The sequence below is a fragment of the Pseudophryne corroboree genome, unplaced genomic scaffold (genome assembly GCF_028390025.1).
Source record: "Pseudophryne corroboree isolate aPseCor3 unplaced genomic scaffold, aPseCor3.hap2 scaffold_1450, whole genome shotgun sequence".
In the NCBI taxonomy this organism is placed as follows: domain Eukaryota; kingdom Metazoa; phylum Chordata; class Amphibia; order Anura; family Myobatrachidae; genus Pseudophryne; species Pseudophryne corroboree.
The window spans coordinates 87,743-113,865 of NW_026968079.1; the positions used below are offsets into that span (position 1 = coordinate 87,743).

At 35.7% G+C, this 26,123-nt stretch overlaps 9 non-coding genes across 9 annotated transcripts; all 9 read left to right on the top strand.

Annotated features, from left to right (window-relative positions):
* The first annotated feature begins 139 nt into the window (after positions 1 to 139).
* Positions 140 to 232, top strand: TRNAI-UAU (transfer RNA isoleucine (anticodon UAU)). Its single transcript is given in 2 exon segments — positions 140 to 177; positions 197 to 232. It is a non-coding gene; the product is annotated as a tRNA-Ile (tRNA).
* Positions 233 to 5,546: 5,314 nt separating this feature from the next.
* Positions 5,547 to 5,639, top strand: TRNAI-UAU (transfer RNA isoleucine (anticodon UAU)). The gene is given in 2 exon segments: positions 5,547 to 5,584; positions 5,604 to 5,639. It is a non-coding gene; the product is annotated as a tRNA-Ile (tRNA).
* Positions 5,640 to 6,441: 802 nt separating this feature from the next.
* TRNAI-UAU (transfer RNA isoleucine (anticodon UAU)) lies at positions 6,442 to 6,534 on the top strand. The gene is given in 2 exon segments: positions 6,442 to 6,479; positions 6,499 to 6,534. It is a non-coding gene; the product is annotated as a tRNA-Ile (tRNA).
* Positions 6,535 to 9,152: 2,618 nt separating this feature from the next.
* Positions 9,153 to 9,245, top strand: TRNAI-UAU (transfer RNA isoleucine (anticodon UAU)). Its single transcript is given in 2 exon segments — positions 9,153 to 9,190; positions 9,210 to 9,245. It is a non-coding gene; the product is annotated as a tRNA-Ile (tRNA).
* A 2,622-nt stretch (positions 9,246 to 11,867) lies between these two features.
* TRNAI-UAU (transfer RNA isoleucine (anticodon UAU)) lies at positions 11,868 to 11,960 on the top strand. Its single transcript is given in 2 exon segments — positions 11,868 to 11,905; positions 11,925 to 11,960. It is a non-coding gene; the product is annotated as a tRNA-Ile (tRNA).
* A 3,489-nt stretch (positions 11,961 to 15,449) lies between these two features.
* On the top strand, positions 15,450 to 15,542 carry TRNAI-UAU (transfer RNA isoleucine (anticodon UAU)). Its single transcript is given in 2 exon segments — positions 15,450 to 15,487; positions 15,507 to 15,542. It is a non-coding gene; the product is annotated as a tRNA-Ile (tRNA).
* An 813-nt stretch (positions 15,543 to 16,355) lies between these two features.
* On the top strand, positions 16,356 to 16,448 carry TRNAI-UAU (transfer RNA isoleucine (anticodon UAU)). Its single transcript is given in 2 exon segments — positions 16,356 to 16,393; positions 16,413 to 16,448. It is a non-coding gene; the product is annotated as a tRNA-Ile (tRNA).
* Positions 16,449 to 18,165: 1,717 nt separating this feature from the next.
* On the top strand, positions 18,166 to 18,258 carry TRNAI-UAU (transfer RNA isoleucine (anticodon UAU)). Its single transcript is given in 2 exon segments — positions 18,166 to 18,203; positions 18,223 to 18,258. It is a non-coding gene; the product is annotated as a tRNA-Ile (tRNA).
* A 2,608-nt stretch (positions 18,259 to 20,866) lies between these two features.
* Positions 20,867 to 20,959, top strand: TRNAI-UAU (transfer RNA isoleucine (anticodon UAU)). The gene is given in 2 exon segments: positions 20,867 to 20,904; positions 20,924 to 20,959. It is a non-coding gene; the product is annotated as a tRNA-Ile (tRNA).
* Positions 20,960 to 26,123: the final 5,164 nt, after the last annotated feature.

The following is a 26,123-nucleotide window of genomic DNA, read 5'->3' on the forward strand; positions in this document are numbered from 1 at the left end:
TCAAGTGCCATCTGGCATGCATGTTACTTTGCTGCTCATCATTCATCACCAAAAATGATTTTCTTTTTCAATTCTTATGACTGTACTGATTGTATTGAATAAAATCCACATCTAGCATAACCAATTAATGCTGTAAAGTGCTCCAGTGGCGCAATTGGTCAGCGCTTGGTTCTTATAAGACAGTATCTGTTGAGCAATGCCGAGGTTGTGAGTTCAAGCCTCACCTGGAGCAGCTTTGTATAATGTTTTTTTTTTTCTTTTTTTATGTCATTAGTCATTGATTATAAACTCCTACCTTAATGTTTAATATGATATTACAAAGGATGGAAGAAAGAAATAAAAAACACAAACATGATTGTGCATTTAAGTTGTCAGCACACATCTGCTTTGGTTCAAATGCACTGCATATCTTCCTTCAGTCAGCCAACAAAACAGCAATGGAAAAGATTAACATACTGTTGGTAAAGCAGTTGCATCAAATTGATTTTCTGCAATATAGCATGATAATCCATACTGACAGCTCTGGATAGTACCAGCACATTTCTTGCTGGACTTGGTAATGCAAAGAACACAGTAAACAGCTTCACTTTTTTTCAAAAATAAATAATTGACTATTAAAAACCTATCAGTCTTAAATAAGGACATCAGTAAGCACCACTGGCATAATGGATAAGGCACTGTTATCCTAAGCCGGTGGTTGTGGGTTTAAGTCCTGTCTGAGTTGGAAGTCATTACAGCAAGTGTCTCATCACTAGAGTTGATATTTTATCCTTGCTTCAACTGTAAAACAGTCTTGCAGTGTTTAGCTTGTAAAAAATGACCACAGAAGCTAAAATATGACATTAATTATGATAACATTGTTGTTGTTGTTTTTTAAACCTTTTCTTTCACCGTGGAGAGCTTATTCAAGTGCCATCTGGCATGCATGTTCCTTTGTTGCTCATCATTCATCACCAAAAATGATTTTCTTTTTCAATTCTTATGACTGTACTGATTGTATTGAATAAAATACACATCTAGCATAACCAATTAATGCTGCAAAGTACTCCAGTGGCGCAATTGGTCAGCACGTGGTACTTATAAGACAGTATCTGTTGAGCAATGCCGAGGTTGTGAGTTCAAGCCTCACCTGGAGCATCTTTGTATTCTGTTTTTTTTTTCCCTTTTCTTATGTCATTAGTTATTGATTATAAACTGCTACCTTAATATGTAATATGATATTACAAAGGATGGAAGAAAAAAAGAAAAAACACAAACATTATTGTGCATTTAAGTTGTCAGCACACATCTGCTTTGGTTCAAATGCACTGCATATCTTCCTTCAGTCAGCCAACAAAACAGCAATGGAAAAGATTAACATACTGTTGGTAAAGCAGTTGCATCAAATTGATTTTCTGCAATATAGCATGATAATCCATTCTGACAGCTCTGGATAGTACCAGCACATTTCTTGCTGGACTTGGTAATGCAAAGAACACAGTAAACAGCTTCACTTTTTTCTCAAAAATAAATAATTGACTATTAAAAACCTAACAGTCTTAAATAAGAACATCAGTAAGCACCACTGGCATAATGGATAAGTCACTGCCCTCCTAAGCCAGGGGGTCCAAGTCCCATATGGGGTGGAAGTAATTACAGCAAGTGTCTCATCACTAGAGTTGATATTTTATCCTTGCTTCAACTGTAAAACAGTCTTGCAGTGTTTAGCTTGTAAAAAATGACCACAGAAGCTAAAATATGACATTAATTATGATAACATTGTTGTTGTTGTTGTTGTTTTTTAAACCTTTTCTATCACCGTGGACAGCTTATTCAAGTGCCATCTGGCATGCATGTTCCTTTGTTGCTCATCATTCATCACCAAAAATGATTTTCTTTTTTAATTCTTATGACTGTACTGATTGTATTGAATAAAATCCACATCTAGCATAACCAACCAATGCTGCAAAGTGCTCCAGTGGTGCAATAGGTCAGCGTGCGGTACTTATAAGACAGTATCTGTTGAGCAATGCCGAGGTTGTGAGTTCAAGTCTCACCTGGAGCAGCTTTGTATACTGTTTTTTTTCCTTTTCTTATGTCATTAGTCATTGATTATAAACTGCTACCTTAATATTTAATATGATATTAAAAAGGATGGAAGAAAGAAAGAAAAAACACAAACATGATTGTGCATTTAAGTTGTCAGCACACATCTGCATATCTTCCTTCAGTCAGCCAACAAAACAGCAATGGAAAAGATTAACATACTGTTGGTAAAGCAGTTGCATCAAATTGATTTTCTGCAATATAGCATGATAATCCATACTGACAGCTCTGGATAGTACCAGCACATTTCTTGCTGGACTTGGTAATGCAAAGAACACAGTAAACAGCTTCACTTTTTCCTCAAAAATAAATAATTGACTATTAAAAACCTAACAGTCTTAAATAAGAACATCAGTAAGCACCACTGGCATAATGGGTAAGGCACTGTTCTCCTAAGCCAGTGGTTGTGGGTTTAAGTCCCCTCTGAGTTGGAAGTCATTACAGCAAGTGTCTCATCACTAGAGTTGATATTTTATCCTTGCTTCAACTGTAAAACAGTCTTGCAGTGTTTAGCTTGTAAAAAAATGACCACAGAAGCTAAAATATGACATTAATTATGATAACATTGTTGTTGTTGTTTTTTAAACCTTTTCTATCAGCGTGGACAGCTTATTCAAGTGCCATCTGGCATGCATGTTCCTTTGTTGCTCATCATTCATCACCAAAAATGATTTTCTTTTTCAATTCTTATGACTGTACTGATTGTATTGAATAAAATACACATCTAGCATAACCAATTAACGCTGCAAAGTACTCCAGTGGCGCAATTGGTCAGCACGTGGTACTTATAAGACAGTATCTGTTGAGCAATTCCGAGGTTGTGAGTTCAAGCCTCACCTGGAGCATATTTGTATTCTGTTTTTTTTTCCCTTTTCTTATGTCATTAGTTATTGATTATAAACTGCTACCTTAATATGTAATATGATATTACAAAGGATGGAAGAAAAAAAGAAAAAACACAAACATGATTGTGCATTTAAGTTGTCAGCACACATCTGCTTTGGTTCAAATGCACTGCATATCTTCCTTCAGTCAGCCAACAAAACAGCAATGGAAAAGATTAACATACTGTTGGTAAAGCAGTTGCATCAAATTGATTTTCTGCAATATAGCATGATAATCCATTCTGACAGCTCTGGATAGTACCAGCACATTTCTTGCTGGACTTGGTAATGCAAAGAACACAGTAAACAGCTTCACTTTTTCCTCAAAAATAAATAATTGACTATTAAAAACCTAACAGTCTTAAATAAGAACATCAGTAAGCACCACTGGCATAATGGATAAGTCACTGCCCTCCTAAGCCAGGGGGTCCAAGTCCCGTCTGAGTTGGAAGTCATTACAGCAAGTGTCTCTTCACTAGAGTTGATATTTTATCCTTCCTTCAACTGTACAACAGTCTTGCAGTGTTTAGCTTGTAAAAAATGACCACAGAAGCTAAAATATGACATTAATTATGATAACATTGTTGTTGTGGTTTTTTAAACATTTTCTAACACCGTGGACAGATTATTCAAGTGCCATCTGGCATGCATGTTCCTTTGTTGCTCATCATTCATCACCAAAAATGATTTTCTTTTTCAATTCTTATGACTGTACTGATTGTATTAAATAAAATCCACATCTAGCATAACCAACTAATGCTGCAAAGTGCTCCAGTGGCGCAATTGGTCAGCGCGCGGTACTTATAAGACAGTATCTGTTGAGCAATGCCGAAGTTGTGAGTTCAAGCCTCCCCTAGAGCAGCTTTGTATAATGTTTTTTTTTCCTTTTTTTATGTCATTAGTCATTGATTATAAACTGCTACCTTAATATTTAATATGATATTACAAAGGATGGAAGAAAGAAAGAAAAAACACAAACATGATTGTGCATTTAAGTTGTCAGCACACATCTGCTTTGGTTCAAATGCACTGCATATCTTCCTTCAGCCAGCCAACAAAACAGCAATGGAAAAGATTAACATACTGTGGGTAAAGCAGTTGCATCAAATTGATTTTCTGCAATATAGCATGATAATCCATACTGACAGCTCTGGATAGTACCAGCACATTTCTTGCTGGACTTGGTAATGCAAAGAACACAGTAAACAGCTTCACTTTTTTTCAAAAATAAATAATTGACTATTAAAAACCTATCAGTCTTAAATAAGGACATCAGTAAGCACCACTGGCATAATGGATAAGGCACTGTTATCCTAAGCCGGTGGTTGTGGGTTTAAGTCCTGTCTGAGTTGGAAGTCATTACAGCAAGTGTCTCATCACTAGAGTTGATATTTTATCCTTGCTTCAACTGTAAAACAGTCTTGCAGTGTTTAGCTTGTAAAAAATGACCACAGAAGCTAAAATATGACATTAATTATGATAACATTGTTGTTGTTGTTTTTTAAACCTTTTCTTTCACCGTGGACAGCTTATTCAAGTGCCATCTGGCATGCATGTTCCTTTGTTGCTCATCATTCATCACCAAAAATGATTTTCTTTTTCAATTCTTATGACTGTACTGATTGTATTGAATAAAATCCACATCTAGCATAACCAATTAATGCTGCAAAGTGCTCTAGTGGCGCAATTGGTCAGCACGCGGTACTTATAAGACAGTATCTGTTGAGCAATGCTGAGGTTGTGAGTTCAAGCCTCACCTGGAGCATCTTTGAATACTATTTTTTTTTCTTTTCTTATGTCATTAGTCATTGATTATAAACTGGTAGCCTTAATATTTAATATGATATTACAAAGGATGAAGGAAAGAAAGAAAACACACAAACATGATTGTGCATTTAAGTTGTCAGCACATATCTGCTTTGGTTCAAATGCACTGCATATCTTCCTTCAGTCAGCCAACAAAACAGCAATGGAAAAGAATAACATACTGTTGGTAAAGCAGTTGCATCAAATTGATTTTCTGCAATATAGCATGATAATCCATACTGACAGCTCTGGATAGTACCAGCACTTTTCTTGCTGGACTTGGTAATGCAAAGAACACAGTAAACAGCTTCAATTTTTCCCCAAAAATAAATAATTGACTATTAAAACCCTATCAGTCTTAAATAAGGACATCAGTAAGCACCATTGGCATAATGGATAAGGCACTGTTCTCCTAAGCCAGTGGTTGTGGGTTTAAGTCCCGTCTGAGTTGGAAGTCATTACAGCAAGTGTCTCACCACTAGAGTTGATATTTTATCCTTGCTTCAACTGTAAAACAGTCTTGCAGTGTTTAGCTTGTAAAAAATGACTACAGAAGCTAAAATATGACATTAATTATGATAACATTGTTGTTGTTGTGTTTTAAACCTTTTCTATCACAGTGGACAGCTTATTCAAGTGCCATCTGGCATGCATGTTCCTTTGTTGCTCATCATTCATCACCAAAAATTATTTTCTTTTTCAATTCTTATGACTGTACTGATTGTATTGAATAAAATCCACATCTAGCATAACCAATTAATGCTGCAAAGTGCTCCAGTGGCGCAATTGGTCAGCGCGCGGTACTTATAACACAGTATCTGTTGAGCAATGCCGAGGCTGTGAGTTCAAGCCTCACCTGGAGCAGCTTAGTAGAATGTTTTTTTTTCCTTTTTTTATGTCATTAGTCATTGATTATAAACTGCTACCTTAATGTTTAATATGATATTACAAAGGATGGAAGAAAGAAAGAAAAAACACAAACATGATTGTGCATTTAAGTTGTCAGCACACATCTGCTTTGGTTCAAATGCACTGCATATCTTCCTTCAGTCAGCCAACAAAACAGCAATGGAAAAGATTAACATACTGTTGGTAAAGCAGTTGCATCAAATTGATTTTCTGCAATATAGCATGATAATCCATACTGACAGCTCTGGATAGTACCAGCATATTTCTTGCTGGACTTGGTAATGCAAAGAACACAGTAAACAGCTTCACTTTTTCCTCAAAAATAAATAATTGACTATTATAAACCTAACAGTCTTAAATAAGAACATCAGTAAGCACCACTGGCATAATGGATAAGTCACTGCCCTCCTAAGACAGGGGGTCCAAGTTCCATATGGGGTGGAAGTCATTACAGCAAGTGTCTCATCACTAGAGTTGATATTTTATCCTTGCTTCGACTGTAAAACAGTCTTGCAGTGTTTAGCTTGCAAAAAATGACTACAGAAGCTAAAATATGACATTTATTATGATAACATTGTTGTTTTTTTTAAACATTTTCTATCACCGTGGACAGCTTATTTAAGTACCATCTGGCATGCATGTTCCTTTGTTGCTCATCATTCATCACCAAAAATGATTTTCCTTTTCAATTCTTATGACTGTACTGATTGTATTGGATAAAATCCACATCTAGCATAACCAAATAATGCTGCAAAGTGCTCCAGTGGCGCAATTGGTCAGCACGCGGTACTTATAAGACAGTATCTGTTGAGCAATGCCGAGGTTGTGAGTTCAAGCCTCACCTGGAGCAGCTTTGTATAATGTTTTTTTTTTCCTTTTTTTATGTCATTAGTCATTGAATATAAACTGCTACCTTAATGTTTAATATGATATTACAAAGGATGGAAGAAAGAAAGAAAAAACACAAACATGATTGTGCATTTAAGTTGTCAGCACACATCTGCTTTGGTTCAAATGCACTGCATATCTTCCTTCAGTCAGCCAACAAAACAGCAATGGAAAAGATTAACATACTGTTGGTAAAGCAGTTGCATCAAATTGATTTTCTGCAATATAGCATGATAATCCATACTGACAGCTCTGGATATTACCAGCACATTTCTTGCTGGACTTGGTAATGCAAAGAACACAGTAAACAGCTTCACTTTTTTTCAAAAATAAATAATTGACTATTAAAAACCTATCAGTCTTAAATAAGGACATCAGTAAGCACCACTGGCATAATGGATAAGGCACTGTTCTCCTAAGCCAGTGGTTGTGGGTTTAAGTCCCGTCTGAGTTGGAAGTCATTACAGCAAGTGTCTCATCACTAGAGTTGATATTTTATCCTTCCTTCAATTGTAAAACAGTCTTGCAGTGTTTAGCTTGTAAAAAATGACCACAGAAGCTAAAATATGAAATTTATTATGATAACATTGTTGTTGTTGTTTTTTAAACCTTTTCTATCACCGTGGACAGCTTATTAAAGTGCCATCTGGCATGCATGTTCCTTTGTTGCTCATCATTCATCACCGAAAATGATTTTCTTTTTCAATTCTTATGAATGTACTGATTGTATTGAATAAAATCCACATCTAGCATAACCAATTAATGCTGCAAAGTGCTCCAGTGGCACAATTGGTCAGCGCGCAAAACTTATAATGACAGTATCTGTTGAGCAATGCCAAAGTTGTGAGTTCAAGCCTCACCTGAAGCATCATTGTATACTGTTTTTTTTTTTCCTTTTCTTATGTCATTAGTCATTGATTATAAACTGCTACCTTAATATTTAATATGATATTACAAAGGATGGAAGAAAGAAAGAAAAACACAAACATGATTGTGCATTTAAGTTGTCAGCACACATCTGCTTTGGTTCAAATGCACTGCATATCTTCCTTCAGTCAGCCAACAAAACAGCAATGGAAAAGAATAACATACTGTTGGTAAAGCAGTTGCATCAAATTGATTTTCTGCAATATAGCATGATAATCCATACTGACAGCTCTGGATAGTACCAGCATATTTCTTGCTGGACTTGGTAATGCAAAGAACACAGTAAACAGCTTCACTTTTTCCTCAAAAATAAATAATTGACTATTAAAAACCTAACAGTCTTAAATAAGAACATCAGTAAGCACCACTGGCATAATGGATAAGTCACTGCCCTCCTAAGACAGGGGGTCCAAGTTCCATATGGGGTGGAAGTCATTACAGCAAGTGTCTCATCACTAGAGTTGATATTTTATCCTTGCTTCGACTGTAAAACAGTCTTGCAGTGTTTAGCTTGCAAAAAATGACCACAGAAGCAAAAATATGACATTTATTATAATAACATTGTTGTTGTTTTTTTTAAACATTTTCTATCACCGTGGACAGCTTATTTAAGTACCATCTGGCATGCATGTTCCTTTGTTGCTCATCATTCATCACCAAAAATGATTTTCTTTTTCAATTCTTATGACTGTACTGATTACATTGAATAAAATCCACATCTAGCATAACCAAAAAATGTTGCAAAGTTCTCCAGTGGCGCGATTGGTCAGCGCGCGGTACTTATAAGACAGTATCTGTTGAGCAAGGCCGAGGTTGTGAGTTCAAGCCTCACCTGGAGCATCTTTGTATACTGTTTTTTTTCCTTTTCTTATGTCATTAGTCATTGATTATAAACTGGTAGCCTTAATATTTAATATGATATTACAAAGGATGGAAGAAAGAAAGAAAACACACAAACATGATTGTGCATTTAAGTTGTCAGCACACATCTGCTTTGGTTCAAATGCACTGCATATCTTCCTTCAGTCAGCCAACAAAACAGCAATGGAAAAGAAAAACATACTGTTGGTAAAGCAGTTGCATCAAATTGATTTTCTGCAATATAGCATAATAATCCATACTGACAGCTCTGGATAGTACCAGCACATTTCTTGCTGGACTTGGTAATGCAAAGAACACAGTAAACAGCTTAATTTTTTCCCCAAAAATAAATAATTGACTATTAAAACCCTATCAGTCTTAAATAAGGACATCAGTAAGCACCACTGGCATAATGGATAAGGCACTGTTCTCCTAAGCCAGTGGTTGTGGGTTTAAGTCCAGTCTGAGTTGGAAGTCATTACAGCAAGTGTCTCATCAGTAGAGTTGATATTTTATCCTTCCTTCAACTGTAAAACAGTCTTGCAGTGTTAAGCTTGCAAAAAATGACCACAGAAGCTAAAATATGACATTTATTATGATAACATTGTTGTTGGTTTTTTTTTAAACATTTTCTATCACCGTGGACAGCTTATTTAAGTACCATCTGGCATGCATGTTCCTTTGTTGCTCATCATTCATCACCAAAAATGATTTTCTTTTTCAATTCTTATGACTGTACTGATTGCATTGAATAAAATCCACATCTAGCATAACCAGTCAATGATGCAAAGTGCTCCAGTGGTGCAATTGGTCAGCGCGCGGTACTTATAAGACAGTATCTGTTGAGCAATGCCGAGGTTGTGAGTTCAAGCCTCACCTGGAGCATCTTTGTCTACTGTTTTTTTTCCTTTTCTTATGTCATTAGTCATTGATTATAAACTGGTAGCCTTAATATTTAATATGATATTACAAAGGATGGAAGAAAGAAAGAAAACACACAAACATGATTGTGCATTTAAGTTGTCAGCACACATCTGCTTTGGTTCAAATGCGCTGCATATCTTCCTTCAGTCAGCCAACAAAACAGCAATGGAAAAGATTAACATACTGTTGGTAAAGCAGTTGCATCAAATTGATTTTCTGCAATATAGCATGATAATCCATACTGACAGCTCTGGATAGTACCAGCACATTTCTTGCTGGACTTGGTAATGCAAAGAACACAGTAAACAGCTTCACTTTTCCCTCAAAAATAAATAATTGACTATTAAAAACCTATCAGTCTTAAATATAGACATCAGTAAGCACCACTGGCATAATGGATATGGCACTGTTCTCCTAAGCCAGTGGTTGTGGGTTTAAGTCCAGTCTGAGTTGGAAGTAATTACAGCAAGTGTCTCATCACTAGAGTTGATATTTTATCCTTGCTTCAACTGTACAACAGTCTTGCAGTGTTTAGCTTGTAAAAAATGACCACAGAAGCTAAAATATGACATTAATTATGATCACATTGTTGTTGTTGTTTTTTAAACCTTTTCTATCACCGTGAACAGCTCATTCAAGTGCCATCTGGCATGCATGTTCCTTTGTTGCTCATCATTCATCACCAAAAATGATTTTCTTTTTCAATTCTTATGACTGTACTGATTGTATTGAATAAAATCCACATCTAGCATAACCAATTAATGCTGCAAAATACTCAAGTGGCACAATTGGTCAGCGCGCAGTACTTATAAAACAGTATCTGTTGAGCAATGCCGAGGTTGTGAGTTCAAGCCTCACCTGGAGCATCTTTGTATACTGTGTTTTTTTCCTTTTCTTATGTCATTAGTCATTGATTATAAACTGGTAGCCTTAATATTTAATATGATATTACAAAGGATGGAAGAAAGAAAGAAAACACACAAACATGATTGTGCATTTAAGTTGTCAGCACACATCTGCTTTGGTTCAAATGCACTGCATATCTTCCTTCAGTCAGCCAACAAAACAGCAATGGAAAAGAATAACATACTGTTGGTAAAGCAGTTGCATCAAATTGATTTTCTGCAATATAGCATGATAATCAATACTGACAGCTCTGGATAGTACCAGCACATTTCTTGCTGAACTTGGTAATGCAAAGAACACAGTAAACAGCTTCAATTTTTAAAAATAAATACATAATTGACTATTAAAACCCTATCAGTCTTAAATAAGGACATCAGTAAGCACCACTGGCATAATGGATAAGGCACTGTTCTCCTAAGCCAGTGGTTGTGGGTTTAAGTCCCGTATGAGTTGGAAGTCATTACAGCAAGTGTCTCATCACTAGAGTTGATATTTTATCCTTGCTTCAACTGTAAAACAGTCTTGCAGTGTTTAACTTGTAAAAAATGACCACAGAAGCTAAAATATGACATTAATTATGATAACATTGTTGTTGTTGTTGTCTTTTAAACCTTTTCTATCACAGTGGACAGCTTATTCAAGTGCCATCTGGCATGCATGTTCCTTTGTTGCTCATCATTCATCACCGAAAATGATTTTCTTTTTCAATTCTTATGACTGTACTGATTGTATTGAATAAAATCCACATCTAGCATAACCAAATAATGCTGAAAAGTGCTCCAGTGACGCAATTGGTCAGCGCGCGGTACTTATAAGACAGTATCTGTTGAGCAATGCCGAGGTTGTGAGTTCAAGCCTCACCTGGAGCATCTTTGTATACTGTTTTTTTTCCTTTTCTTATGTCATTAGTCATTGATTATAAACTGCTACCTTAATATTTAATATGATATTACAAAGGATGGAAGAAAGAAAGAAAAAACACAAACATGATTGTGCATTAAAGTTGTCAGCACACATCTACTTTGGTTCAAATGCACTGCATATCTTCCTTCAGTCAGCCAACAAAACAGCAATGGAAAAGATTAACATACTGTTGGTAAAGCAGTTGCATCAAATTGATTTTCTGCAATATAGCATGATAATCCATACTGACAGCTCTGGATAGTACCAGCACATTTCTTGCTGGACTTGGTAATGCAAAGAACACAGTAAACAGCTTCAATTTTAAAAAAAATAATAATAATTGACTATTAAAACCCTATCAGTCTTAAATAAGGACATCAGTAAGCACCACTGGCATAATGGATAAGGCACTGTTCTCCTAAGCCAGTGGTTGTGGGTTTAAGTCCCGTCTGAGTTGGAAGTCATTACAGCAAGTGGCTCATCACTATAGTTGATATTTTATCCTTGCTTTAACTGTAAAACAGTCTTGCAGTGTTTAGCTTGTAAAAAATGACCACAGAAGCTAAAATATGACATTAATTATGATAACATTGTTGTTGTTTTTTAAACCTTTTCTATCACAGTGGACAGCTTATTCAAGTGCCATCTGGCATGCATGTTACTTTGCTGCTCATCATTCATCACCAAAAATGATTTTCTTTTTCAATTCTTATGACTGTACTGATTGTATTGAATAAAATCCACATCTAGCATAACCAATTAATGCTGTAAAGTGCTCCAGTGGCGCAATTGGTCAGCGCTTGGTTCTTATAAGACAGTATCTGTTGAGCAATGCCAAGGTTGTGAGTTCAAGCCTCACCTGGAGCAGATTTGTATAATGTTTTTTTTTTCTTTTTTTATGTCATTAGTCATTGATTATAAACTCCTACCTTAATGTTTAATATGATATTACAAAGGATGGAAGAAAGAAATAAAAAACACAAACATGATTGTGCATTTAAGTTGTCAGCACACATCTGCTTTGGTTCAAATGCACTGCATATCTTCCTTCAGTCAGCCAACAAAACAGCAATGGAAAAGATTAACATACTGTTGGTAAAGCAGTTGCATCAAATTGATTTTCTGCAATATAGCATGATAATCCATACTGACAGCTCTGGATAGTACCAGCACATTTCTTGCTGGACTTGGTAATGCAAAGAACACAGTAAACAGCTTCACTTTTTTTCAAAAATAAATAATTGACTATTAAAAACCTATCAGTCTTAAATAAGGACATCAGTAAGCAACACTGGCATAATGGATAAGGCACTGTTCTCCTAAGCCAGTGGTTGTGGGTTTACGTCCCGTCTGAGTTGGAAGTCATTACAGCAAGTGTCTCATCACTAGAGTTGATATTTTATCCTTGCTTCAACTGTAAAACAGTCTTGCAGTGTTTAGCTTGTAAAAAGTGACCACAGAAGCTAAAATATGACATTAATTATGATAACATTGTTGTTGTTGTTTTTTAAACCTTTTCTATCACCGTGGACAGCTTATTCAAGTGCCATCTGGCATGCATGTTCCTTTGTTGCTCATCATTCATCACCAAAAATTATTTTCTTTTTCAATTCTTATGACTGTACTGATTGTATTGAATAAAATCCACATCTAGCATAACCAATTAATGCTGCAAAGAGCTCCAGTGGCGCAATTGGTCAGCACGCGGTACTTATAAGACAGTATCTGTTGAGCAATGCTGAGGTTGTGAGTTCAAGCATCATTGTATTCTTTTTTTTTACTTTTCTTATGTCATTAGTCATTGATTATAAACTGCTACCTTAATATTTAATATGATATTACAAAGGATGGAAGAAAGAAAGAAAAAACACAAACATGATTGTGCATTTAAGTTGTCAGCACACATCTGCTTTGGTTCAAATGCACTGCATATCTTCCTTCAGTCAGCCAACAAAACAGCAATGGAAAAGATTAACATACTGTTGGTAAAGCAGTTGCATCAAAGTGATTTTCTGCAATATAGCATGATAATCCATACTGACAGCTCTGGATAGTACCAGCATATTTCTTGCTGGACTTGGTAATGCAAAGAACACAGTAAACAGCTTCACTTTTTCCTCAAAAATAAATAATTGACTATTAAAAACCTAACAGTCTTAAATAAGAACATCAGTAAGCACCACTGGCATAATGGATAAGTCACTGCCCTCCTAAGACAGGGGGTCCAAGTTCCATATGGGGTGGAAGTCATTACAGCAAGTGTCTCATCACTAGAGTTGATATTTTATCCTTACTTCGACTGTAAAACAGTCTTGCAGTGTTTAGCTTGCAAAAAATGACCACGGAAGCTAAAATATGACATTTATTATGATAACATTGTTGTTGTTTTTTTTAAACATTTTCTATCACCGTGGACAGCTTATTTAAGTACCATCTGGCATGCATGTTCCTTTGTTGCTCATCATTCATCACCAAAAATGATTTTCTTTTTCAATTCTTATGTCTGTACTGATTGCATTGAATAAAATCCACATCTAGCATAACCAATTAATGCTGCAAAGTGCTCCAGTGGCTCAATTGGTCAGCGCGTGGTACTTATAAGACAGTATCTGTTGAGCAATGCCGAGGTTGTGAGTTCAAGTCTCACCTGGAGCAGCTTTGTATAATGTTTTTTTTTCCTTTTTTTATGTCATTAGTCATTGATTATAAACTGCTACCTTAATATTTAATATGATATTAGAAAGGATGGAAGAAAGAAAGAAAGAAAAAACACAAACATGATTGTGCATTTAAGTTGTCAGCACACATCTGCTTTGGTTCAAATGCACTGCATATCTTCCTTCAGTCAGCCAACAAAACAGCAATGGAAAAGATTAACATACTGTTGGTAAAGCAGTTGCATCATATTGATTTTCTGCAATATAGCATGATAATCCATACTGACAGCTCTGGATAGTACCAGCACATTTCTTGCTGGACGTGGTAATGGAAAGAACACAGTAAACAGCTTCACTTTTTTTCAAAAATAAATAATTGACTATTAAAAACCTACCAGTCTTAAATAAGGACATCAGTAAGCACCACTGGCATAATGGATAAGGCACTGTTTTCCTAAGCCAGTGGTTGTGGGTTTAAGTCCCGTCTGAGTTGGAAGTCATTACAGCAAGTGTCTCATCAGTAGAGTTGATATTTTATCCTTGCTTCAACTGTAAAACAGTCTTGCAGTGTTTAGCTTGTAAAAAGTGACCACAGAAGCTAAAATATGACATTAATTATGATAACATTGTTGTTGTTGTTTTTTAAACCTTTTCTATCACCGTGGACAGCTTATTCAAGTGCCATCTGGCATGCATGTTCCTTTTTGTTGCTCATCATTCATCACCAAAAATTATTTTCTTTTTCAATTCTTATGACTGTACTGATTGTATTGAATAAAATCCACATCTAGCATAACCAATTAATGCTGCAAAGAGCTCCAGTGGCGCAATTGGTCAGCACGCGGTACTTATAAGACAGTATCTGTTGAGCAATGCTGAGGTTGTGAGTTCAAGCATCATTGTATACTTTTTTTTTACTTTTCTTATGTCATTAGTCATTGATTATAAACTGCTACCTTAATATTTAATATGATATTACAAAGGATGGAAGAAAGAAAGAAAAAACACAAACATGATTGTGCATTTAAGTTGTCAGCACACATCTGCTTTGGTTCAAATGCACTGCATATCTTCCTTCAGTCAGCCAACAAAACAGCAATGGAAAAGATTAACATACTGTTGGTAAAGCAGTTGCATCAAAGTGATTTTCTGCAATATAGCATGATAATCCATACTGACAGCTCTGGATAGTACCAACATATTTCTTGCTGGACTTGGTAATGCAAAGAACACAGTAAACAGCTTCACTTTTTCCTCAAAAATAAATAATTGACTATTAAAAACCTAATAGTCTTAAATAAGAACATCAGTAAGCACCACTGGCATAATGGATAAGTCACTGCCCTCCTAAGACAGGGGGTCCAAGTTCCATATGGGGTGGAAGTCATTACAGCAAGTGTCTCATCACTAGAGTTGATATTTTATCCTTACTTCGACTGTAAAACAGTCTTGCAGTGTTTAGCTTGCAAAAAATGACCACGGAAGCTAAAATATGACATTTATTATGATAACATTGTTGTTGTTTTTTTTAAACATTTTCTATCACCGTGGACAGCTTATTTAAGTACCATCTGGCATGCATGTTCCTTTGTTGCTCATCATTCATCACCAAAAATGATTCTCTTTTTCAATTCTTATGACTGTACTGATTGCATTGAATAAAATCCACATCTAGCATAACCAATAAATGTTGCAAAGCGCTCCAGTGGCGCAATTGGTCAGCACGCGGTACTTATAAAACAGTATCTGTTGAGCAATGCCGAGGTTGTGAGTTCAAGCCTCACCTGGAGCATCTTTGAATACTGTTTTTTTTTCCTTTTCTTATGTCATTAGTCATTGATTATAAACTGGTAGCCTTAATATTTAATATGATATTACAAAGGATGGAAGAAAGAAAGAAAACACACAAACATGATTGTGCATTTAAGTTGTCAGCACACATCTGCTTTGGTTCAAATGCACTGCATATCTTCCTTCAGTCAGCCAACAAAACAGCAATGGAAAAGAATAACATACTGTTGGTAAAGCAGTTGCATCAAATTGATTTTCTGCAATATAGCATGATAATCCATACTGACAGCTCTGGATAGTACCAGCACATTTCTTGCTGGACTTGGTAATGCAAAGAACACAGTAAACAGCTTCACTTTTTTTCAAAAATAAATAATTGACTATTAAAACCCTATCAGTCTTAAATAAGGACTTCAGTAAGCACCACTGGCATAATGGATAAGGCACTGTTCTCCTAAGCCAGTGGTTGTGGGTTTAAGTCCCGTCTGAGTTGGAAGTCATTACAGCAAGTGTCTCATCACTAGAGTTGATATTTTATCCTTGCTTCAACTGTAAAACAGTCTTGCAGTGTTTAGCTTGTAAAAAAATGACCACAGAAGCTAAAATATGACATTAATTATGATAACATTGTTGTTGTTGTTTTTTAAACCTTTTCTATCACTGTGGACAGCTTATTCAAGTGCCATCTGGCATGCATGTTCCTTTGTTGCTCATCATTCATCACCAAAAATTATTTTCTTTTTCAATTCTTATGACTGTACTGATTGTATTGAATAAAATCCACATCTAGCATAACCAATTAACGCTGCAAAGTGCTCCAGTGGCGCAATTGGTCAGCGCGCGGTACTTATAAGACAGTATCTGTTGAGCAATGCCGAGGTTGTGAGTTCAAGCCTCACCTGGAGCAGCTTTGTATAATGCTTTTTTTTCCTTTTTTTATGTCATTAGTCATTGATTATAAACTGCTTCCTTAATATTTAATATGATATTACAAAGGATGGAAGAAAGAAAGAAAAAACACAAACATGATTGTGCATTTAAGTTGTCAGCACACATCTGCTTTGGTTCAAATGCACTGCATATCTTCCTTCAGTCAGCCAACAAAACAGCAATGGAAAAGATTAACATACTGTTGGTAAAGCAGTTGCATCAAATTGATTTTCTGCAATATAGCATGATAATCCATACTGACAGCTCTGGATAGTACCAGCACATTTCTTGCTGGACTTGGTAATGCAAAGAACACAGTAAACAGCTTCACTTTTTTTCAAAAATAAATAATTGACTATTAAAAACCTATCAGTCTTAAATAAGGACATCAGTAAGCACCACTGGCATAATGGATAAGGCACTGTTCTCCTAAGCCAGTGGTTGTGGGTTTAAGTCCCGTCTGAGTTGGAAGTCATTACAGCAAGTGTCTCATCACTAGAGTTGATATTTTATCCTTGCTTCAACTGTAAAACAGTCTTGCATTGTTTAGCTTGTAAAAAATGACCACAGAAGCTAAAATATGACATTTATTATGATAACATTTTTGTTGTTGTTTTTTAAACCTTTTCTATCACCGTGGACAGCTAATTCAAGTGCCATCTGGCATGCGTGTTCCTTTGTTGCTCATCATTCATCACCAAAAATTATTTTCTTTTTCAATTCTTATGAATGTACTGATTGTATTGAATAAAATCCACATCTAGCATAACCAATCAATGCTGCAAAGTGCTCCAGTGGCGCAATTGGTCAGCGCGCGAAACTTATAAGACAGTATCTGTTGAGCAATGCCAAGGTTGTGAGTTCAAGCCTCACCTGGAGCATCTTTGTATACTGTTTTTTTTTCCTTATCTTATGTCATTAGTCATTGATTATAAACTGCTACCTTAATATTTAATATGATATTACAAAGGATGGAAGAAAGAAAGAAAAAACACAAACATGATTGTGCATTTAACTTGTCAGCACACATCTGCTTTGGTTCAAATGCACTGCATATCTTCCTTCAGTCAGCCAACAAAACAGCAATGGAAAAGATTAACATACTGTTGGTAAAGCAGTTGCATCAAATTGATTTTCTGCAATATAGCATGATAATCCATACTGACAGCTCTGGATAGTACCAGCACATTTCTTGCTGGACTTGTAATGCAAAGAACACAGTAAACAGCTTCACTTTTTTTCAAAAATAAATAATTGACTATTAAAAACCTATCAGTCTTAAATAAGGACATCAGTAAGCAACACTGGCATAATAAATAAGGCACTGTTCTCCTAAGCCAGTGGTTGTGGGTTTAAGTCCCGTCTGAGTTGGAAGTCATTACAGCAAGTGTCTCATCACTAGAGTTGATATTTTATCCTTGCTTCAACTGTAAAACAGTCTTGCAGTGTTTAGCTTGTAAAAAATGACCACAGAAGCTAAAATATGACATGAATTATGATAACATTGTTGTTGTTGTTGCTTTTTAAACCTTTTCTATCACAGTGGACAGCTTATTCAAATGCAATCTGGCATGCATGTTCCTTTGTTGCTCATCATTCATCACCAAAAATGATTTTCTTTTTCAATTCTTAAGACTGTACTGATTGTATTGAATAAAATCCACATCTAGCATAACCAATGAATGCTGCAATGTGCTCCAGTGGCGCAAGTGGTCAGCGCGCGGTACTTATAAGACAGTATCTGTTGAGCAATGCCGAGGTTGTGAGTTCAAGCCTCACCTGGAGCATCTTTGTATACTGTTTTTTTCCTTTTCTTATGTCATTAGTCATTGATTATAAACTGCTACCTTAATATTTAATATGATATTACAAAGGATGGAAGAAAGAAAGAAAAAACACAAACATGATTGTGCATTTAACTTGTCAGCACACATCTGCTTTGGTTCAAATGCACTGCATATCTTCCTTCAGTCAGCCAACAAAACAGCAATGGAAAAGATTAACATACTGTTGGTAAAGCAGTTGCATCAAATTGATTTTCTGCAATATAGCATGATAATCCATACTGACAGCTCTGGATAGAACCAGCACATTTCTTGCTGGACTTGGTAATGCAAAGAACACAGTAAACAGCTTCACTTTTTCCTCAAAAATAAATAATTGACTATTAAAAACCTAACAGTCTTAAATAAGAACATCAGTAAGCACCACTGGCATAATGGATAAGTCACTGCCCTCCTAAGACAGGGGGTCCAAGTTCCATATGGGGTGGAAGTCATTACAGCAAGTGTCTCATCACTAGAGTTGATATTTTATCCTTGCTTCAACTGTAAAACAGTCTTGCAGAGTTTAGCTTGCAAAAAATGACCACAGAAGCTAAAATATGACATTTATTATGATAACATTGTTGTTGTTGTTTTTTTAAACCTTTTCTATCACAGTGGACAGCTTATTCAAGTGCCATCTGGCATGCATGTTCCTTTGTTGCTCATCATTCATCACCAAAAATGATTTTCTTTTTCAATTCTTATGACTGTACTGATTGCATTGAATAAAATCCACATCTAGCATAACCAATCAATGTTGCAAAGCGCTCCAGTGGCGCAATTGGTCAGCGCGCGGTACTTATAAGACAGTATCTGTTGAGCAATGCCGAGGTTGTGATTTTAAGCCTCACCTGGAGCATCTTTGTATACTGTTTTTTTTCCGTTTCTTATGTCATTAGTCATTGATTATAAACTGGTAGCCTTAATATTTAATATGATATTACAAAGGATGGAAGAAAGAAAGAAAACACACAAACATGATTGTGCATTTAAGTTGTCAGCACACATCTGCTTTGGTTCAAATGCACTGCATATCTTCCTTCAGTCAGCCAACAAAACAGCAATGGAAAAGAATAACATACTGTTGGTAAAGCAGTTGCATCAAATTGATTTTCTGCAATATAGCATGATAATCCATACTGACAGCTCTGGATAGTACCAGCACATTTCTTGCTGGACTTGGTAATGCAAAGAACACAGTAAACAGCTTCACATTTTCCTCAAAAATAAATAATTGACTATTATAAACCTAACAGTCTTAAATAAGGACATCAGTAAGCACCACTGGCATAATGGATAAGGCACTGTTATCCTAAGCCAGTGGTTGTTGGTTTAAGTCCTGTCTGAGTTGGAAGTCATTACAGCAAGTGTCTCATCACTTGAGTTGATATTTTATCCTTGCTTCAACTGTAAAACAGTCTTGCAGTGTTTAGCTTGTAAAAAATGACCACAGAAGCTAAAATATGACATTAATTATGATAACATTGTTGTTGTTGTTGTCTTTTAAACCTTTTCTATCACAGTGGACAGCTTATTCAAGTGCCATCTGGCATGCATGTTCCTTTGTTGCTCATCATTTATCACCAAAAATTATTTTCTTTTTCAATTCTTATGACTGTACTGATTGTATTGAATAAAATCCACATCTAGCATAACCAATTAATGCTGCAAAGTGCTCCAGTGGCGCAATTGGTCAGCGCACGGTACTTATAAGACAGTATCTGTTGAGCAATGCTGAGGTTGTGAGTTCAAGCCTCACCTAGAGCAGCTTTGAATAGTTTTTTTTTTCCTTTTTTTATGTCATTAGTCATTGATTATAAACTGCTACCTTAATATTTAATATGATATTACAAAGGATAGAAGAAAGAAAGAAAAAACACAAACATGATTGTGCATTTAAGTTGTCAGCACACATCTGCTTTGGTTCAAATGCACTGCATATCTTCCTTCAGTCAGCCAACAAAACAGCAATGGAAAAGATTAACATACTGTTGGTAAAGCAGTTGCATCAAATTGATTTTCTGCAATATAGCATGATAATCCATACTGACAGCTCTGGATAGTAATAGCACATTTCTTGCTGGACTTGGTAATGCAAAGAACACAGTAAACAGCTTCACTTTTTTTCAAAAATAAATAATTGACTATTAAAAACCTATCAGTCTTAAATAAGGACATCAGTAAGCACCATTGGCATAATGGATAATTCACTGTACTCCTAAGACAGGGGTCCAAGTTCCATATGGGGTGGAAGTCATTACAGCAAGTGTCTCATCACTAGAATTGATATTTTATCCTTGCTTCGACTGTAAAACAGTCTTGCAGTGTTTAGCTTGCAAAAAATGACCACAGAAGCTAAAATATGACATTTATTATGATAACATTGTTGTTGTTTTTTTTAAACATTTTCTATCACCGTGGACATCTTATTTAAGTACCATCTGGCATGCATGTTCCTTTGTTGCTCATCATTTATCACCAAAAATGATTTTCTTTTTCAATTCTTATGACTGTACTGATTGCATTGAATAAAATCCACATCTAGCATAACCAATCAATGTTGCAAAGCGCTCCAGTGGCGCAATTGGTCAGCGCGCGGTACTTATAAGACAGTATCTGTTGAGCAATGCCGAGGTTGTGAGTTCAAGCCTCACCTGGAGTATCTTTGTATACTAATTTTTTTCCTTTTCTTATGTCATTAGTCATTGATTATAAACTTGTAGCCTTAATATTTAATATGATATTACAAAGGATGGAAGAAAGAAAGAAAAAACACAAACATGATTGTGCATTTAAGTTGTCAGCACACATCTGCTTTGGTTCAAATGCACTGCATATCTTCCTTCAGTCAGCCAACAAAACAGCAATGGAAAAGATTAACATACTGTTGGTAAAGCAGTTGCATCAAATTGATTTTCTGCAATATAGCATGATAATCCATACTGACAGCTCTGGATAGTACCAGCACATTTCTTGCTGGACTTGGTAATGCAAAGAACACAGTAAACAGCTTCACTTTTTTAAAAAAATAAATAATTGACTATTAAAAACCTAACAGTCTTAAATAAGGACATCAGTAAGCACCACTGGAATAATGGATAAGGCACTGTTCTCCTAAGCCAGTGGTTGTGGGTTTAAGTCCCATCTGAGTTGGAAGTCATTACAGCAAGTGTCTCATCACTAGAGTTGATATTTTATCCTTGCTTCAACTGTAAAACAGTATTGCAGTGTTTAGCTTGTAAAAAGTGACCACAGAAGCTAAAATATGACATTAATTATGATAAAATTGTTGTTGTTGTTTTTTAAACCTTTTCTATCACAGTGGACAGCTTATTCAAGTGCCATCTGGCATGCATGTTCCTTTGTTGCTCATCATTCATCACCAAAACTGATTTTTTTTTTCAATTCTTATGACTGTACTGATTGTATTAAATAAAATCCACATCTAGCATAACCAGACAATGCTGCAAAGTGCTCCAGTGGTGCAATTGGTCAGCGCGTGGTACTTATAAGACAGTATCTGTTGAGCAATGCTGAGGTTGTGAGTTCGAGCCTCACCTGGAGCTTCTTTGTATACTGTTTTTTTCCTTTTCTTATGTCATTAGTCATTGATTATAAACTGCTACCTTAATATTTAATATGATATTACAAAGGATGGAAGAAAGAAAGAAAAAACACAAACATGATAGTGCATTTAAGTTGTCAGCACACATCTGCTTTGGTTTAAATGCACTGCATATCTTCCTTCAGTCAGCCAACAAAACAGCAATGGAAAAGATTAACATACTGTTGGTAAAGCAGTTGCATCAAATTGATTTTCTGCAATATAGCATGATAATCCATACTGACAGCTCTGGATAATACCAGCACATTTCTTGCTGGACTTGGTAATGCAAAGAACACAGTAAAAAGCTTCATATTTTTAAAAAAAATAAATAATTGACTATTAAAAACCTATCAGTCTTAAATAAGGACATCAGTAAGCACCACTGGCATAATGGATAAGGCACTGTTCTCCTAAGCCAGTGGTTGTGGGTTTAAGTCCCGTCTGAGTTGGAAGTCATTACAGCAAGTGTCTCATCACTAGAGTTGATATTTTATCCTTGCTTCAACTGTAAAACAGTCTTGCAGTGTTTAGCTTGTAAAAAATGACCACAGAAGCTAAAATATGACATTAATTATGATAACATTGTTGTTTTTTAAACCTTTTTTATCACCGTGGACAGCTTATTCAAGTGCCATCTGGCATGCATGTTCCTTTGTTGCTCATCAGTCATCACCAAAAATGATTTTCTTTTTCAATTCTTATGACTGTACTGATTGTATTGAATAAAATCCACATCTAGCATAACCAAACAATGCTGCAAAGTGCTACAGTGGCGCAATTGGTCGGTGCGCGGTACTTATAAGACAGTATCTGTTGAGCAATGCTGAGGTTGTGAGTTCAAGCTTCACCTGGAGCATCTTTGTATACTGTTCTTTTTCCTTTTCTTATGTCATTAGTCATTGATTATAAACTGCTACCTTAATATTTAATATGATATTACAAAGGATGGAAGAAAGAAAGAAAAAACACAAACATGATTGTGCATTTAAGTTGTCAGCACACATCTGCTTTGGTTCAAATGCACTGCATATCTTCCTTCAGTCAGCCAACAAAACAGCAATGGAAAAGATTAACATACTGTTGGTAAAGCAGTTGCATCAAATTGATTTTCTGCTATATAGCATGATAATCCATACTGACAGCTCTGGATAGTACCAGCACATTTCTTGCTGGACTTGGTAATGCAAAGAACACAGTAAACAGCTTCACTTTTTTTCAAAAATAAATAATTGACTATTAAAAACCTAACAGTCTTAAATAAGAACATCAGTAAGCACCACTGGCATAATGGATAAGGCACTGTTCTCCTAAGACAGTGGTTGTGGGTTTAAGTCCCGCCTGAGTTGGAAGTCATTACAGCAAGTGTCTCATCACTAGAGTTGATATTTTATCCTTGCTTCAACTGTAAAACAGTCTTGCAGTGTTTAGCTTGTAAAAAATGACCACAGAAGCTAAAATATGACATTAATTATGATAACATTGTTGTTGTTGTTTTTAAAACCTTTTCTATCACCGTGGACAGCTTATTCAAGTGCCATCTGGCATGCATGTTCCTTTGTTGCTCATCATTCATCACCAAAAATGATTTTCTTTTTCAATTCTTATGACTGTACTGATTGTATTGAATAAAAACCACATCTAGCATAACCAATTAATGCTGCAAAGTGTTCCAGTGGCGTAATTGGTCAGCGCGCGGTTCTTATAAGACAGTGTCTGTTGAGCAATGCAGAGGTTGTGAGTTCAAGCCTCACCTGGAGCATCTTTTTATCCTGTTTTTTTTCCTTTTCTTATGTCATTAGTCATTGATTAAATTAATATTTAACATCTGCTTTGGTTCAAATGCACTGCATATCTTCCTTCAGTCAGCCAACAAAACAGCAATGGAAAAGATTAACATACTATTGGTAAAGCAGTTGCATCAAATTGATTTTCTGCAATATAGCATGATAATCCATACTGACAGCTCTGGATAGTACCAGCACATTTCTTGCTGGACTTGGTAATGCAAAGAACACAGTAAACAGCTTCACTTTTTTTCAAAAATAAATAATTGACTATTAAAAACCTATCAGTCTTAAATAAGGACATCAGTAAGCACCACTGGCATAATGGATAAGGCACTGTTCTCCTAAGCCAGTGGTTGTGGGTTTAAGTCCCGTCTGAGTTGGAAGTCATTACAGCAAGTGTCTCATCACTAGAGTTGATATTTTATCCTTGCTTTAACTGTAAAACAGTCTTGCAGTGTTTAGCTTGTAAAAAATGACCACAGAAGCTAAAATATGACATTAATTATGATAACATTGCTGTTTTTTAAACCTTTTTTATCACCGTGGACAGCTTATTCAAGTGCCATCTGGCATGCATGTTCCTTTGTTGCTCATCATTCATCACCAAAAATGATTTTCTTTTTCAATTCTTATGACTGTACTGATTGTATTGAATAAAATCCACATCTAGCATAACCAAACAGTTCTGCAAAGTGCTCCAGTGGTGCAATTGGTCAGCGTGTGGTACTTATAAGACAGTATCTGTTGAGCAATGCTGAGGTTGTGAGTTCAAGCCTCACCTGGAGCATCTTTGTATACTGTTTTTTTTCCTTTTCTTATGTCATTAGTCATTGATTATAAACTGCTACCTTAATATTTAATATGATATTACAAAGGATGGAAGAAAGAAAGAAAAAACACAAACATGATTGTGCATTTAAGTTGTCAGCACATATCTGCTTTGGTTCAAATGCACTGCATATCTTCCTTCAGTCAGCCAACAAAACAGCAATGGAAAAGATTAACATACTGTTGGTAAAGCAGTTGCATCAAATTGATTTTCTGCTATATAGCATGATAATCCAGACTGACAGCTCTGGATAGTACCAGCACATTTCTTGCTGGACTTGGTAATGCAAAGAACACAGTAAACAGCTTCACTTTTTCCTCAAAAATAAATAATTGACTATTAAAAACCTAACAGTCTTAAATAAGAACATTAGTAAGCACCACTGGCATAATGGATAATTCACTGCCCTCCTAAGCCAGGGGGTCCAAGTCCCATATGGGGTGAAAGTAATTACAGCAAGTGTCTCATCACTAGAGTTGATATTGTATCCTTGCTTCAACTGTAAAACAGTCTTGCAGTGTTTAGCTTGTAAAAAATGACCACAGAAGCTAAAATATGACATTAATTATGATAACATTGTTGTTGTTGTTTTTTAAACCTTTTCTATCACCATGGACAGCTTATTCAAGTGCCATCTGGCATGCATGTTCCTTTGTTGCTCATCATTCATCACCAAAAATGATTTTCTTTTTCAATTCTTATGACTGTACTGATTGTATTGAATAAAATCCACATCTAGCATAACCAATTAACGCTGCAAAGTGCTCTAGTGGCGCAATTGGTCAGCACGCGGTACTTATAAGACAGTATCTGTTGAGCAATGCAGAGGTTGTGAGTTCAAGCCTCACCTGGAGCATCTTTCTATCCATTTTTTTTTTACCTTTTCTTATGTCATTAGTCATTGATTAAATTAATATTTAACATCTGCTTTGGTTCAAATGCACTGCATATCTTCCTTCAGTCAGCCAACAAAACAGCAATGGAAAAGATTAACATACTGTTGGGAAAGCAGTTGCATCAAATTGATTTTCTGCAATATAGCATAATAATCCATACTGACAGCTCTGGATAGTACCAGCACATTTCTTGCTGGACTTGGTAATGCAAAGAACACAGTAAACAGCTTCACTTTTTTTCAAAAATAAATAATTGACTATTAAAAACCTATCAGTCTTACATAAGGACATCAGTAAGCACCACTGGCATAATGGATAAGGCACTGTTCTCCTAAGCCAGTGGTTGTGGGTTTAAGTCCTGTCTGAGTTGGAAGTCATTACAGCAAGTGACTCATCACTAGAGTTGATATTTTATCCTTGCTTCTACTGTAAAACAGTCTTGCAGTGTTTAGCTTGTAAAAAATGACCACAGAAGCTAAAATATGACATTAATTATGATAACATTGTTGTTGTTTTTTAAACCTTTTCTATCACCATGGACAGCTTATTCAAGTGCCATCTGGCATGCATGTTCCTTTGTTGCTCATCATTCATCACCAAAAATGATTTTCTTTTTCAATTCTTATGACTGTACTGATTGTATTGAATAAAAACCACATCTAGCATAACCAATTAATGCTGCAAAGTGTTCCAGTGGCGCAATTGGT